This window comes from Schistocerca americana, chromosome 8, assembly GCF_021461395.2.
Source record: "Schistocerca americana isolate TAMUIC-IGC-003095 chromosome 8, iqSchAmer2.1, whole genome shotgun sequence".
Taxonomy (NCBI): Eukaryota; Metazoa; Arthropoda; class Insecta; order Orthoptera; family Acrididae; genus Schistocerca; species Schistocerca americana.
In genome coordinates, this window is record NC_060126.1 from 93,940,483 (window position 1) to 93,947,193 (window position 6,711).

The 6,711-nt window shown below is 45.1% G+C and overlaps 1 non-coding gene across 1 annotated transcript; it reads right to left on the minus strand.

Annotated features, from left to right (window-relative positions):
• Positions 1–769: 769 nt before the first annotated feature.
• Trnas-cga lies at positions 770–844 on the minus strand. Its single transcript has one exon. It is a non-coding gene; the product is annotated as a tRNA-Ser (tRNA).
• Between the last annotated feature and the right edge of the window lie 5,867 nt (positions 845–6,711).

Consider the following 6,711-nt stretch of genomic DNA (forward strand, 5'->3'; position numbering starts at 1 on the left):
ATTACGTTAGCAACAGGCCTCCTCCTTTGATTTACGTAAGGGCTTCTCTTCCATATCACACTTCACGGGGCCACCATGTCTTTTTCAAGTTTATCAGTTTGTGCTTTCGGTCTGGTTCGTCTTCTTGTTGGTTGAATATCTTTAAAAATATAAAAGCAGAACCGAACACTAGCAAACTAAACGCTCTACCGAGACACACATCCTAATATACTCCAAAATATCTGCAAAAAGTAATAAAAATCAGTGCTTACCCTCTTCACTTTCATCCCGCTCGCTGCTGTCAGAAACTACTTGATCTGGAATTTCCATGACTACATCATCAGTTTCACTGCTTGAGCTTTCTGATAGTTCACCACTAAATTCATTGTCCTAACTCTCAAGCAAATTTCTAATTTCGTCATCTGTTAATTTCATCTTCTTGTACATTCTGTCAAATGCCACAAAGATATTACCTTCCACTCACCACTCTGTATACTGGTTGACTTCGAGTGGTGATTGTTGACCTGCTACATCTTCAGTTATAACAATCGCTATAACTCAACAATGACTGTAAACCAAAAGCTGTTCTTATTGTCTATTGTAGCAATTATAATTACGATAAGTGTCATGTATTTATTAAATAAACTACTGAACACGACAGGAGTTTTAGCCTAAGAACTTCGTTGGGGTCAGTTACTGACCCTCCCATTGGTATGCAACAGTTAAGTATTTCATCAACCACAACAGTGTTCACATTGAAACTTGATACTTTCTGGCAGATTAAAACAGTGTGCCGGGCCGAGACTCGAACTCGGGACCTTTGCCTTTCGCGGGCAAGTGCTCTACCAACTGAGCTACCCAAGCACGGCTCACGACCCGTCCTCACAGATTTACTTCTGCCAGTACCTCGTCTCCTACCTTCCAAACTTTACAGAAGCTCTCCTGCGAACCTTGCAGAACTAGCACTCCTGAAAGAAAGGATATTGCGGAGACATGGCTTGGCCACAGCCTGGGGGATGTTTCCAGAATGATATTTTCACTTTGCAGCGGAGTTTGCGCTGATATGAAACTTCCTGGCAGATTAAAACTGTGTGCATGACCGAGACTCGAACTCGGGACCTTTGCCTTTCGCGGGCAAGTGCTCTACCAACTGAGCTTCCCAAGCACGACTCACGCCACGTCCTCACAGTTTTACTTCTACCAGTACCTCGTCTCCTACCTTCCAAACTTTACAGAAGCTCTGCTGCGAACCTTGCAGAACTAGCACTCCTGAAAGAAAGGATATTGCGGCGACACGGCTTGGCCACAGCCTGGGGGATGTTTCCAGAATGAGATTTTCACTCTGCAGCGGAGTGTGCGCTGATATGAAACTTCCTGGCAGATTAAAACTGTGTGCCGGACCGAGACTCGAACTCGGGACCTTTGCCTTTCGCGCGCAAGTGCTGTACCATCTCAGCGCCCTTTTTGCGAAACACCATCTTCATGACGGGACACCATTTGCTATATAACAGAGAACAAAGTTAATTTCAACATTTGTTGCAGGATTTAAGGATGGAGATATAGGTACAAGTTAAATAAATTAACGGTACATTGCAGGTGGCAGGTCGTCCACGACTCCCTCTACCTTCTTGTACTTTTCACTACCCAGGAGCCTGATCAGACACTAGCAGTTCTTGGTGGCCCTTCTGATGGTTTTTTAATTTAATTTTAAGTTTTTGTATTACTAATATTTCGAGGCCAGAGCGTACCTCTTCTTCCTAGCCTGAGTACAATATTTCGACACGGAATGTTTATGTTTCGCCACATTCCTGCCTTGTCATCTCAAACGGGCCACATCCAAATAGAGGATACTCCCTGTCTTCGTAGCTGAACAGATTCACTGCCGCTATTGCTATACTGTAGTAAACGCAGAATATTTTACTGTCTTATAGACGTGGCCGATTCTGTTGGAATTGTCAACAAACAGCTTCACAGAAGTTGTGTCAGATGGAATTTGGGAATTACTGTGTATAATGCTACACATACGTCAACGTCTACACCTAGGTTGTGCAAACCACTGTGAAGAGCATGGCAGGGTCTATATATCTCACTGTACCGCATGTTCGGATTTCTTTCCGTTCCTTTAGCTTATGGAACAAGACACGAGAGACTTCTGAAGTTCCTCTTGCGTGCTATGATTATTGTAATGTTTTCTCATCAGTCACTGTGGGGTCAATACAAAGAGGGTTACGGTATATTTCTGTAAAGGTGAACAAAAGTTTTCCGTTTAAAGGCCGTGGAGTCGAAAAGCGGTATGTCAGTCAGACAATACGGCCGTGAGAATTGAGGCACTCATCCCACCGTGGCATCAGATTAAAGACAACCGTTGTCTGAAACAAGGCGCCCTGCTGAGTGCAGAGCTGCGCAGCTGCCCGCTGCACGTCCTCGTCCCACAGCAATCGCCGACCCTTCGAGGCCTTATTTAAGGGACCGAAGGCGAGATAACCGTGTGAGGAGAGATCCTGACTGTAGGTCGGGTACTGGAGGGTCTCCCATTTGAGTTGGCGTTACTTATGCGTCATCACAGTTGCGATTTGGGAACGTGCGTTGCCATGAAGCAGCGGCCCCTGTCGGCGCACCATTCCACAACGGTGGCTTTCAACGGATATGCTGCGCCACACACGTTCCTCTATCACCGATGGGTGTTCACCGGTGTTGGTCCTTCGGCGTTCTCTTTGGATGCATTTGGTAATAATGTCGCCATATTTCACGTTTCCACGTTTACCGCACGCAAGTCGGAAAGGCACGAATGCCATACTAACCCTTGCCTACTTGTCGATGCTTATATACCAGCAACGGAGACGCTTCACGTTGCATATGATGTGCAGCAACGTTCTCAAACAGAAAGTTTTTGATCGCCCCTTGTTATTACTTGCTTTTTACTGATACTTGAATCTCTGTAAGTAGACTTTCACGGGATAACTGACGATTATGTTCAGGGGACTGGTAAAGTCGTTTCTCAGCATTTTCGTGACACTCTCCTCTTAGTCAAACAAATCTGTCACCATTACTGCCGCCCTTCCTTCTATGCTTTCAAAATCCCCTGTTAGTATTATTTAGCAGGAGTCCCATACGACTGAGCAATATTAAACGATAGGTTCAGTCTGTTGTAATGTTTCTATGCTGATTACATTTTTCCATTATTCTAGCAATGAACCGATCTTTTCAGCTCTTTTACGCATCGCTGAGCCTGTGTAGTCAACATATTTCACATTCCCACGGATTTTTTTCATTCAGGTATGTGTACGGGTGGACAGATTTCAGTTATGAGTCATTGATGGTGTAGTTAGAGTACAGTGTATTTTTTTGTTTTATGTAGTGCAGAATATGATTGTAAAGATGTGGTGAAAGCAGTCAACTTCGAACCTCTTTGAAATATTTTCAAGAAATAAGAGAGTGTTTGGCAGTATTTTATCTTGACATTACTTCATTCTAGACAACTGCATTATCCACAAAAAGTCCAAAGTTACTACTAAAATTGTCTGCGAAGTTATTATAGTAAAATATGAACAGCAAGGGTCCTAGCACACTTCTCTTGATTATGCCTACAGATGCTTACACATTTGTCAGCGACTATCCACCCAAGATCACAAGCTGTCTCCTCTTTACCAATAAATTCTCAGTCTACTGATAATTTTCGTTTGATACCCCATAAGACAGTAGATCCGTTAAAAAGCGTTGGTGTGGTACTTGGTAATCAAAAATACTGTATCAGTCAGATTACCTTGATTCATGGGTTTTGGGGTGTTATATGATAAACCACAAAAGGAATTCCAATCATTTCGAAATCGGTTTTGGTTGCCACGGTGGAGGTTACATTGTCGGAAACTACCGTTTGGTCACATCTTAGAATATATGTCATAAGATCCAGGTGTCTTCATTTCCATCGCTGAGCCTGTAGAGCGTGCTGTAAGTGAGGGTGAACCGATAATCCTGGTTTAGAGGTATTGCTTCGACAGCAGCGTGATCATGCTCAAATTCATTTCTGCACATAGGAACGTACAGACAATGATGCATCCTATGGTGGAAATGGTCATTCTGAGTTTTAACTGGTTGCTCTGATCAAGTTGTTGTTGTCGTTGCCGAGTCGCACCTGCTGTGAGCTAGACATATCTCAAACGACAGAAGCTACACAGGACGGGCTACTTTACAGGCGAAGTCAGTTCTCCAGCAGATTATAGCAGCATACTGCAGGATAAATTGGGGTTCAGAGGCTTAACTGGCAGGGCGTGTTCGAGAAGGTGTTCGTCACGTTCCGGTTGGTGTTCCGAGAGCTGCGACAAAATCATGAGCGGCATGTGTCGTTGAACTGGCCAACTGGCTGCGTGCAGGGAAATGTTAATCGTTAAATAAAGGGCTTGTTCCAACAAGATTAGATTTTCCACAAAGTTGTCGTGTACTCCCAAAAAACCGACATAGGTCTAGGCTAGGTAGTCTGGGGTAGGCAGACTTTTAGGGAAAGGCAACAAGGGTCACATAGGATGCATGTAAAGCCCACTTTCCCCAAAACAAGCTTAGACTAGTAGGCCAAGGCTAGGAAGCTCCCCGCCCCCCCCCCCAAATAAATAAATAAACCAAACACAGAAAAACCGTACAAAATCGCTTACTATTCAACATTAACGGGACAAAGCACTCCACAAGAACAATATCGAAGTAACAATTCACGTTGACAAATGCACCGGAAGAAACGATGCAAACCTACCAATGTGCATCGTGATACACGTGGGTCACTCCAAAAGAAATGCACAATATTTTTTTTTAATCCATCTTTTATTCTACACGTTTGAATGTTTTACAGTGTGTAGATACATCCTTTAAGAACAATATTTTCATTTCTCCACATAATTTCCATCCCTTTCAACTGAATTACGCCATCTTGGAACCAATGCCCGTATACCCGCACGGTAAAATTCTGGACCAGCATGTTGGAGCCACTGTTTGGCAGCGTGCACAACGAAGAGAGACTTTCAGATTCCCAAAGAGATTATAGTCGCATGGAGCCAGCTCACGACAGTAAGGCGGGTGTTTCAGTGTTGTCCATCCTAGTTTTGTGATCGTTTGCATGGCTTTTTGACTGACATGTGGCTGTGCATTGTCGTGCAACAGCAAAACATCCTGCTTTTGCCGATGTGGACGAATACGACTCAGTCGAGCTTGAAGTTTCTTCAGTGTCGTCACATATGCAACAGAATTTATGGTGGTTCCACTTGGTATGATGTCCACAAGCAACAGTTTTTCGGAATCGAAAAACGCCGTAGCCATAACTTTTCCAGCAGAAGGTGTGGTTTTGAATCTTTTTCCTTGGGTGAATTTTCATGATGCCACTTCATTGATTGCCACTTCGAGAAAAATGATGGAGCCATGTTTCATCACCTGTCACGATTCTTCCAAGAAATTCATCTCCACCTTTCTCGTACTGTTCCAGAAGTTCACTGCATACCGTTTTTCTTGTTTCGTTGTGAACCACTGTCAACATCCTGGGCACCCACCTGGCACAAACCGTTTTTTACGCCAACAGCTTCAGTATTCTGCAAACGCTTCCTTCCCCTATCCCAACGTAGCGTGACAATTCGTTCACTGTGATGCGTCTGTCAGCAGTCACCAATCCGTTAACTCTCTGCACATTGTCTGGAGTGTGTGCAGTACGAGGCCTGCCACTGCGAGGACAATCCTCAATATTGCCTTGCCCGCCTTCATCACGTAACCTGCTTGCCCACCGACTAACTGTACTGCAATCGACAGCAGCATGTCCATACCCCTTTTTCAACCTCTTGTGGATGTTTCCCACCGTCTCGTTTTCACAGCACAGGAATTCTACGACAGCACGTTGCTTCTGACGAACGTCAAGTGCAGCAGCCACCTTGAAGACATGCTGTGACGGCGCCACTCACGGGAACAGGTTGAACTAACTTTGAAAACATGCGGAAAGGATGTATACACACACTGTAAAACTTTCACACATGCAGAATGAAAACTGTATTTTGAGAAAAATTGTGTGCATTTCTTTTGGAGTGACCCTCGTAAGAGTACAAGAAAAGAAGGTGTGGAATACGTCGACGTCGAAGAAGGACACGACGACGATGCTGAAGCAATGGTCGAAGACATGCAGCAAGAAGACGCAAAACGCACATGAGTCGCCAACGCGATTTTCCGATTAAACTTGTAGTGAGGAGGCCGGCCGAAGTGGCCGTGCGGTTAAAGGCGCTGCAGTCTGGAACCGCAAGACCGCTACGGTCGCAGGTTCGAATCCTGCCTCGGGCATGGATGTTTGTGATGTCCTTAGGTTAGTTAGGTTTAACTAGTTCTAAGTTCTAGGGGACTAATGACCTCAGCAGTTGAGTCCCATAGTGCTCAGAGCCATTTTTTTTGTAGTGAGGAGATACACTCCTGGAAATGGAAAAAAGAACACATTGACACCGGTGTGTCAGACCCACCATACTTGCTCCGGACACTGCGAGAGGCCTGTACAAGCAATGATCACACGCACGGCACAGCGGACACACCAGGAACCGCGGTGTTGGCCGTCGAATGGCGCTAGCTGCGCAGCATTTGTGCACCGCCGCCGTCAGTGTCAGCCAGTTTGCCGTGGCATACGGAGCTCCATCGCAGTCTTTAACACTGGTAGCATGCCGCGACAGCGTGGACGTGAACTGTATGTGCAGTTGACGGACTTTGAGCGATGGCGTATAGTGG